Source organism: Euprymna scolopes, chromosome 18 (genome assembly GCF_053919585.1).
Source record: "Euprymna scolopes isolate OS-2025 chromosome 18, ASM5391958v1, whole genome shotgun sequence".
In the NCBI taxonomy this organism is placed as follows: Eukaryota; Metazoa; Mollusca; class Cephalopoda; order Sepiida; family Sepiolidae; genus Euprymna; species Euprymna scolopes.
In genome coordinates this window covers 79,606,609-79,618,324 of record NC_136499.1, presented here as the reverse complement: position 1 = coordinate 79,618,324, position 11,716 = coordinate 79,606,609, and positions in this window count along the sequence as shown.

The window sequence follows — 11,716 nt, the reverse complement described above, 5'->3', positions numbered from 1 at the left end:
CATTCATTGAAGGACAAAATTCAATAATGTCAGTTTCTACTCGTGATGTTAGAAAAATTCGCTGTCAATTTATCAAGCAACAGTGCTGCTATATTTGACAAGGCTGGAATGCCTTCCTTGTCCAGAAAGACACGCTGCAGTGCCTTAAACGAGATTGCAAGAAGCATTAAGCCTATAGCAAGACCTGTTTTAAACCAAACTGATAAGGAAAAACGTTCGGCTTGGCCTCAGAAATACATGAAAACCAACTTTGATGAGGCCAGAGCAACCCTAGTTAGACCAGATGGGTGGGCTAAAGTTTTGAGTCCTTTTTGGATTCCCTACCCCTCATCGATTCCGTCATCAACAGGAAGGTGGAGGTGTCATGTTTTGGACCGGAATAATTTGCAATGAACTAATTGGATTACTTCTATTGCCAGAAGGTATCAAACTGACAAACCAATCTTATATTTTATTTTTAAATGAGCATTTGACACCATAGTTTGATGATCTTCCATTGGCACATCAACATAAATTGATTTTTATGCATGACAATGTTCCAATCCCACTCAGTCAAGGCTATGACATACTACCTTCAGTTATTAAGCATTAGTGGAAAAAATTTGATGACATGGACACCTTTTTCTTCAGATATAAACCGAATTGAGCAGCTGTGGTCAATAATAAAGATGAAAGTTCATGAAGGAGGTGTTCAATTTTTGTCAAAGGAAAAACTTTGAAGGAAGATTTTGGAAATTTCCTATAGCGTCACATCATCTCAAATTCTCCGATTGACATCATCATTTGACAAGAGGCTATTCAAAGTGATTTTGAAGCATGAGAGTTATATTGAAAAATAAATATTTCCTAAAACAAAATAATGTGAAATTCCTTCTACAAGTTTTGGTTAATATTGTTACTGCATATGTTCTTTATTTCATATAACTAGAATTATGAAGTTAGAATATTGTTTTATTACCGAAAACATACATTTTTAGACATTTGCAATAAAGTGATACACACTTAAAATTACCAGAAAATAGAAAAATTAGCATAATTTTCAAAATATTTGTCCAAATTCCACAAAAAGCATGGAAATAAGGCCCCTTGTACAAAATTTAACTTCTCTGCGTTTCATAGCAAATTCAAAATTAAAAAATGTATAGATCTGCAATAAAGCGACACACAGGGTTTATTTTTCAAAATATCCCTCCCTTAATTTGAGACGTTCTAGGTGTAGGGAAATGGGTCTGTGTCTTTTTTGTATCAGTGCTAGTCATAGTACAGAAGACTGCTATGACAACACAAATAAATTACTTTGAAAATGTGCAAATTGCAAATTTCGAGGCCACATTACCCCCCACCCCTTTGTGACAGAGCACATAAGAGTGGAAACAATCTAACTGCTTCCATGCACGTGTGTTCCAACACTGGTACGCAGGAGCAGCCTCATATTTTACTGATAGTGGCAGTTACTGTTACTAAAGGTAAACATAAATACAAATTGAATTGCCTCTTTGATAAAGGCAGTCAAAGGACTTATTTCTCTAAACAGGTTATTGAAAAATTAGGGTGCCATAAATCTTTCCTTACTCCAGTAGAACATGATGTAAAACGTCCAAAAAGAAAAAAAATTGATTTAAGTTTTAGTAGTTAAAAAGGATAATGTTCTTATATATGATGAATTCGACATGAACTTGAGATTCAGTAATTTTAAATCTATTAAGAATAATTTATTTAAATTAAATTACAAATTAGCCTTTTTGCACGGAAAAATTTATATTAGGCATCGATGTAATTCAATTTATGAAGAACATCAGAATAATGGACTGCATGAAAGAACATAGGAATGATGGACTGCACGGGAGTTTCCTACAGGCATTTCTCCGTTAAGTAACTGCAAACATTTTATTATATGAAAATCAAAGTACCCCTAAAAAAGTACAACATAAAGATTTTAAACACAATTATCATGCCCGCCATCCTAGAATCATTCCAGACTTGAAGGGAGTGTGTGCTAAAGAAATTGATGTTGCAAAATCAAAATCAAAAGTCTCTACCGATGTACCAGATGATAAGATACTAAGATAATAAGATACTAAGATAATAAGATACTAAGATAAAAAGATAATAAGATACTAAGAAAAAAGATAATAAGATACTAAGATACTAAGATAATAAGATACTAAGATACTAAGATACTAAGATAATAAGATAATAAGATCATAAGATACTAAGATAATAAGATACGAAGATAATAAGATAATAAGATAATAAGATACTAAGATAATAAGATACTAAGATAATAAGATAATAAGATAATAAGATACTAAGATAATGAGATAATAAGATAATAAGACAATAAGATAATAAGATAATAAGATAATAAGATAATCAGATAATAAGATAATAAGATACGAAGATAATAAGATAATAAGATAATAAGAAACTAAGATAATAAGATAATAAGATACTAAGATCATAAGATACTAAGATAATAAGATACGAAGATAATAAGATAATAAGATAATAAGATAATAAGATACTAAGATAATAAGATAATAAGATAATAAGATTATAAGATACTAAGATAATAAGATACGAAGATTAATAAGATAATAACATACTAAGATAATAAGATACTAAGATAATAAGATACTAAGATAATAAGATAATAAGATAATAAGATAATAAGATACTGAGAAAATAAGATACTAAGATCCTAAAATAATAAGATAATAAGATAATAAGATACTAAGATGAACAGATACTAAGATAATAAGAAACTAAGCTAATAATATACTGAGATAATAAGATACTAAGATAATAAGATAATAAGATACTAAGATAATAAGATAATAAGATACTAAGATAATAAGATACTAAGATAATAAAATACAAGATAGTAAGGTAATAAGATACTAAGATAATAAGATAATAAGATACTAAGATAATAAGATACTAAGACAATGAGATAATAAGACAGTAAGATACTAAGATACTAACATAATAAGATACTAAGATAATAAGAAACTAAGATAATAATATACTAAGATAATATTATACTAAGATACAAAGATAATAAGATACTAAAATAATAAGATACTAAGATACTAAGATAAGAAGATACTAAGATACTAAGATAATAAGATACTAAGATAATAAGATACTAAGATAATAAGATACTAAGATACTAAGATAATAAGATACTAAGATACTAAGAAATAAAAAATAATAAAAATATAAATTAATAAAATACTAAGATAATAAGATAATACGATAATAAGATACTAAGATACTAAGATACTAAGATAATAAGATACTAAGATACTACGATAATAAGATAATAAGATACTAAGATAATAAAATAATAAGATAAAAAAATACTAAGATAAAAAGATGATAAGATACTAAAATACTGAGATAATAAGATACTAAGATAAAAAGATACTAAGATAATAAGATATTAGGATACTAAGATAATAAGATAATAAGATAATAAGATAGTGAGATAATAAGATACAAGGATAATAAGATAATAAGATTATAAGATACTAAGATAATAAGATAATACGATACTAAGATACTAAGATAAATAGATACTAAGATAATAAGATACATAGATAATAAGATAATAAGATACTACGATACTAAGATACTAAGATATTAAGATGCTAAGTTAATAAGATACTCAGATAATAAGATACTTAGATAATAAGATACCAAGATCATAAAATAAAAAGATAATAATATACTAAGATAATAAGATACTAAGATAATAAGACGCTAAGATACTAAGATAATAAGATACTAAGATACTAAGATAATAAGATAATAAAATAATATAATACTAAGATAATAAGATACTAAGATAATAAGATACTAAGATAATAAGATAAAAAGATACTGAGATAATGAGATAATAATATAATAAGATTCTGAGATAATAAGATAATAAGATACTAAGACAATAAGATAATAAGATACTAAGATAATAAGATAATAAGAAACTAAGATTATAAGATACAAAGATAAAAGGATTATAAGATACTAACATAATAAGATACTAAGATAATAAGAAACTAAGATAATAAGATACTAAGATAATAAGATACTAAGATAATAAGATAATAAGATACTAAAATGATAAGATACTAAGATAATAAGATACTAAGATACTAACATAATAAGATACTAAGATAATAAGATAATGATATACTAAGATAACAAGATAACAAGATACTAAGAAAATCAGATACTAAGATAATAAGCTAATAAGAGATAAGATACTAAGATAATAAGATAATATAATAATAAGATACTAAGATAATAAGATACGATGATAATAAGATAATAAGATAATAAGATAATAAGATTATAAGATACTAAGATAATAAGATACAAAGATAATAAGATACTAAGGTAATAAGATACTGAGATAATAAGATAATAAGATACTAAGATAATCATATACTAAGATAATAAGACACTAAGATACTAAGATAATAAGATAATAAGATACTAAGATAATCAGATACTAAGATAAAAAGATACAAAGATAATAAGATACTAAGATACTAAGATAATAAGATACTAATATTATAACATAATAAGATACTAAGATACTGAGATACTAAGATAATAAGATACTAAGCTAATCAGATACTAAGATAATAAGATAATAAGATAATAAGATACTAAGATAATAAGATGAGATACTAAGATAATAAGATAATAAGATACATAAATAATAAGATAATAATATAATAAGATACTTAGATACTAAGATAATAAGATACTAAGATAACAGGATACTAAGATAATAAGACACAAAGAAAATAAGATACCAAGATAATAAGATAATAAGATAATAAGATACTAAGATAATAAGATACTAAGATACTAAGATACTAAGATACTAAGATAATAAGATACTAAGATACTAAGATAATAAGATAATAATATAATAAGATACTAAGATAATAAGATACTAAGATAATAAGATACTAAGATAAAAAGATAATAAGATACTAAGATACTAAGATAATAAGATACTAAGATAATGAGAAACTAAGATAATAATATACTAAGATAATAAGATACTAAGATAATAAGATACGAAGATAATAAGATAATAAGATACTAAGATATTAAGATACTAAGATAATAAGATACTAAGATAATAAGATACTAAGATAATAAGATAGTAAGATAATAAGATAATAAGATTATAAGATACTAAGGTAGTAAGATAATAGGATAATAAGATACTGAGATAATAAGATACTAAGATACTAAGATACTTAGATAATACGATAATAAGATACTAAGATAATAAGATACTAAGATAATAAGATAATAAGAGTATAAGATAATAAGATACTTAGATAATAAGATACTAAGATAATAAGATATTAAGATAATAATAAACTAAAATAATAAGATACTAATATAATAATATACTAAGATAATTAGATAATAAGATAATAAGATATTAAGATAATAAAATACTAAGATAATAAGATACTAAGATAATAAGATACTAAGATAATAATAAACAAAGATAATCAGATACAAAGATAATATCATACTAAGATAATAAGATAATAAGATAATTAGATACTAAGATAATAAGATAATAAGATGATAAGATACAAAGATAATAAGATAGTAAGATAATAAGATAATAAGATAATAAGATACTAAGATAATAAGATACTAAGATAATAAGATACTAAGATAATAAAATACCAAGATAATAAGATACTAAGATAATAAGATAATAAGATACTAAGATAATAAGATACTAAGATAATAAGACACTAAGATACTAAGATAATAAGATAATAAGATAATAAGATACTAAGATAATAAGATACTAAGATAATAAGATAATAAGATACTAAGATACTAAGATGAAAAGATAATAAGGTACTAATATACTAACATAATAAGATAATAAGATACTAAGATACTAAGATAATAAGATACTAAGATAATAAGATACTAAGATAAAAAGATACTAAGATAATAAGATAATAAGATACTAAGATAATAAGATAAGAGGATACTAAGATACTAAGATACTAAGATTATAAGATACTAAGATAATAAGATAATAGGATAATAAGATACTGAGATAATAAGATACTAAGATACTAAGATAATAAGATAATAAGATACTAAGATAATAAAATACTAAGATAATAAGATAACAAGATAATAAGATAATAAGATACTAAGATAATAAGATAATAAGATAATAATAAACTAAGATAATAAGATACTAAGATAATAAGATACTAAGATAATAAGATAATAAGATACTAAGATAATAAAATACTAAGATAATAAGATAATAATATAATAAGATACTAAGATAATGAGATACTAGGATAATAATACACTAAGATAATAAGATACTAAGGTAATAAGATACACAGATAATAAGATAATAAGATAAGATACTAAGATAATAAGATAATAAGATAATAAAATACTAAGATAATAAGATAATAATATAATAAGATACTAAGATAATGAGATACTAGGATAATAATAAACTAAGATAATAAGATACTAAGGTAATAAGATACACAGATAATAAGATACTACGATAATAAGATAATAAGATACTAAGATAATAAGATACTAAGATAATAAGAAACTAAGATAATAAGGTACTAAGATAATAAGATAATAAGATAATAAGATAATAAGATAATAAGATAATAAGATATTAAGATACTAAGATAATAAGATACTAAGATAATAAGATAATAAGATACTAAGATAATAAGGTACTAAGATAATAAGATAATAAGATAATAAGATACTAAAATAATATAATAATAAGATAATAAGATACTAAGATAATAAGATACTAAGATAATAAGATACTTAGATACTAAGATAATAAAATACTAAGATTATAAGATACCAAGATAATAAGATAATAAGATACTAAGATAATAAGATACTAAGATAATAAGATACTTAGATACTAAGATAATAAAATACTAAGATTATAAGATACCAAGATAATAAGATAATAAGATACTAAGATAATAAGATAATAAGCTTATGAGATACTAAGAGTGCATCTGTTCCAATAAAACAACGCCCTAAGAGAACTAAATAAAATAAAAAAATAGTAAAAACTCTCCCAATAATTCAGTTTGATCTAGAACTTATGGTCATCACATACCTTGGCTTATAGATACTTATTGTGGAACAAAGAAAATAAGTCTTAATGATATCATACTTTATTATTGAAAGATGAAATTTCTATAGTCCTATTAGTGCACCAAATAAGAATTTCTTCACTTGCAAACAAATACAACGCTTACTTCTTTCAAACTTTGGACTTCTTTGTGGAAACAAATCTGCATCCCTTCTACTTTAAAAAAAAAAAAACAAAGATTTCTGTGAACTTTTATCATTAGCTTGCCATAAAAAATTGAATTGTCTGAATACTTTCATTTTTGGCTATTTTTGCCTTAAAAGGAACATTTTCTATGAACGTTTATCATTGGCTATATTTGCCATTATAAAAAACAATTTTCTGAAAGCTTTTCATCTTTGGCTATATTCACTTTAAAAAAAACATTTTCTGTGAATTTTCATCTTTGGCTATTTTCGCCTTAAAAACATTTCTTGTGAATTTTCATCTTTGGCTATTTTTGCCTTAAAAAAGAACATTGGTTATATTTGCCATTAAAAATTAATTTTCTGAGAACTTTTCATCTTTGGCTATTTTTGTCTAGTAAAAACACATTTCTGTGAACTTCCTGTTTTTATTGTTTTTTTTTTACCTCAACGTGCAACTTTATAAAGAATTAAATTGCAATGAGTTCATATTGCAATTTTGTTTTGGGAAGGAATATTGGAATTAGTAAGGAGTCGCTTACGAGGTGCCTGTGATTGGATGAAAAGCAACCCTTTTTGCTTGTTGGGCATCGAAGACAACACGTGTCTGTTAACTGTCTCTGCCATTCATACCAAATACGTGTGAGGAGTTTTGACAGCAATTGCATCACCTAAGAACTCAACCCTTCCAAAACTCCACAGGAAACGAACATCGTTAACAGGACGAATCTCACAAATAAGTTCCGCAAAACGCGACTGTCCTACCGTCCTAATTTTCTTTTTGTTAGAATGCAACACACAAACATTTTTAGGGGATGAAGTACCCTGTTCATGTTCGATCTTTCCTCTATTCTGCTATGAACATCTAACTATATCTCACTCATGAATTCAAGAAGAGACAAACCTTATATAAAAACCTTCTCCTTGTGTAATGTTATATACCCTCTTTACGCCCACATAAACATATCTTATTTTTACATCATGTTTCAGCGTTACATTCATCATTTCTGTTCCATTCTATCTCCAGAATATTATTTTCTTTCATACTCTCCCTCCAATGCCTTTTAAATAACGCACTATTTATATCTCTTAATGGCGATGACTAAAAACCCTACGCATATTGCACATTGCACATTCATATATAAAACTTTAATAGAGTGCTTTCTAAAAGAGGTAAGACTTTGAAAGCTTGCTTGAAAATGTTAATTCTAAATATAAAAGGAAAAAATAATTAATTAATATATGTTAAGTTTATTTACTTTTTCTTTATTGATTTGATTGGAATTAATCCTCCACATTTCTCCTAACATGTTTCATTATTTGTATGCTTTGTTTTAAGAATAATTTCAACTAACACTACCGTCTTTTTTTGCTTTTTCTTCCACTCCTTGTTTTAATCACTGAATGAAACCTGATTATTTTTATATGAAAGGACTTGCTTAAATCATATTAATTCATTGAAAACCTGGAAAATAACTTGTTTTCCAGGTTTTCATCATTTCAGTCACGCCTGTGCATTCTCTTATCTTAATCTATTGAACTTGCCACCTTTGTGAAGCAAATTTTAGTGATAAAATTTCACCTGCACCCATATCTAGGTTCGTCTTTGTTATTTGCTTTTGTATACTTGGCTTTCTTACAATTTAGTGAGGCATCATCAATGATCATTAGTAAATACTAATGAAAAAAATGCAGGCGGCTACATTGGCTATGCATCTTCGTTAGTAAAGAGAGTTCAATGCACATGTGTTGAAACAGGCAAAGATAAATGAAGGAAATGTTAAAATGGAGAAGAACAAGAAAAGAAAATAGGTCAGGCGTAATTTTATTGGAACCTTTTTCTTTTTCTTTCTCTTCTTTCTCATTCGCTACTCGTTGATGGTGGCCAGAATGTCTTATTATTAAAAGATGAGAACAATAAAAAGATACTACAAAATACATGTAATGGATAAAGTTTAGTCACTTTAAGAACAGTAAAACATGTAATGGATTCAGTTCATTCATTTTTATTTACAAACTGAAAATTTCTGCATAAACACCATTGGTTGTGTGGTATAAAACGCTATGGCTACGAAACTGTGCTTTGTGATTGCTACTCTATTGTTGTTACTTTTTGTAAAGGTAATAAGACTTTCACGCCATTTTATAGGATCGAAATAGTTGGTTTAAATGGTTGTTCATATCACATATGCCATACGAAATGTTACAAATAAGAGTGATGGTTGTTCCCACATAAATAAATTAAACATAGAGACAAATGCTATATGTATGAGAAAAAAGTTGTTGAAACTGTTTATCTCTTAATGTATCCTTTATTGACATTGGAACACCTGGCAGTCTGGCTGCTAAGAATTTGATATCAGTGTTCACCTCAATGATAATTTACCCTATTCTCCTGTCTTTATTGTATAATTTGTTGGTGTTTTCAGAGTAGCAATCATAATTTTAATTTAACACGTTTGGACTGGTACTCTCTACTTAGTTATTATAATACGACTTGTTACGAGGTAAATCAATCACTATCGTCTTGAACTTCCTTCTGCGCTCAGTAGACGGTTTTGTATTCTTTCAATGAATTCAAATCAGAAATTTTCATTTAATCTACAGATGTAAATTTCTTTTTTTTATTTCTGTCTATACCAACATAATATTTCTTCATATTTGGTCAAATTCAATGAACTTAGTGAAGGATTGAACTCGATAATCAGGTATCCTTAAACATTACTATTGTCAATTCTATAAATATTATACATTTTATTACATTTTAGGATTTAAAATGCTTTTAGGGCACAACCTAATAAAATAAATAATTCAATACAAGATTCTGAAATGACGAACGCAACAACTTCATAAAAGGTAACACAGAAAAGGAGAATGTGATATGTTCCTTATGAAAAGCTGGACTCCGGCTACTTGGTGCTATCGCGGTAGTTATTTCCCGTGGAATCGTCGATACCGTTAGAAAACACCGAGGTGGAGAGAGAGAAGAAAAGGGAAGTCCATTCTATTTGGTGTCTCTCTCACTAAGGACGAGTTGTTGTTCTTCAAACCGGATGCTTAGGGGATAGGAAGGATCAATGCGCCGTACCCGTGATTGGTCAGTATGTGGCCAAATAACACAGGGGAGAGGCATTGATTCGTTAAAAGAAAAAAGTTCCATTTGTTTCTGTTGAAATACTATCTCTCAAATAATTTCAAAAAGCTTTGCGAATAGATTATGTAAAACTAAACTCCCTGGAAGAATATTTCTTTTGATAAACCAATTCTGGAATTCCTTAATCACACAAAAGGCCATCACTTGCTCTGCTACAATTAGTTATTTTCAGCTATTTCAAATCTCAACTACGAAGTAAACATTTTTATTTTTGGACGCCTCGTTATTTCCTAAATCTAAAACAATATGACAATGGTTACATTGATAGGCACCTCCAAAATTCACCACAAAATTACTCCCCGTATATGTAAAACGATGTAACTTTATTATAAATTAATATTATCAATATAACTTCTGTACCATTTAAAAGAAGGGCAAAATAAACTAGTAATGATTTTTTTAAAAAATTTTTTTCATCGTACGAAAATAAAGAAATTGCGAGACAAAAATCGTGTTTACATAATTGGCGCTTTAAAAAAACGTTCCCATGTAGTAAGTATTTCGAACGTGAAAACATACTCGTGTTTAATAAATCTAGCAAAAATTAACTAATTGTCAGATTTTCGTGAAATTTTCGATACTTATCCATTTCAAAATGAAATTACATATAAAATGCAGTTTCCATAAAATATACGAGGAGAAATATTTTTTAAGTGCGTGCCCCCCCCCATATTTATTTTTTCGAAATTTGAACAAAATATATTTAAATTTATCGAAATTTCTATTTATTATGAAACATAAAAGTGCAACTAAGTAAAAGATATATTTTTTAATTTAAATACACGTATTGGCCAAAAACTTACCTTGAAGTTGCAATTAAAAAATTTTAATAAATTTAATATAATTATGGTTTTTATTTAAATAGCGTTTTTTTTTCAGTTGAATTGCCAAGAAAAATAAACTTTCTAAAAATTAATTAATTTTTAAAAGATTAAAACGATTAAAATTCCATTATTTCAAAATGGCCGTTACAACATAGATTTTTAATTAATTGTGTTTAAATTTCTTTTTAAATATTAAGTTTTAATATAAACATGACTCTTGCCAGCTATTTTATCGCCAAATTAAAACTGATTTAAAAATATCATTGCACAAATATTAGGCATTTTATATACTCCCCCATATTTTGTTTGTCTCTTTTTACCGAACAAAAGTATGGAAGCTGATGGTTACCTAAACAAACACTCGTAAAACCGTATTTGACATTTAATATAC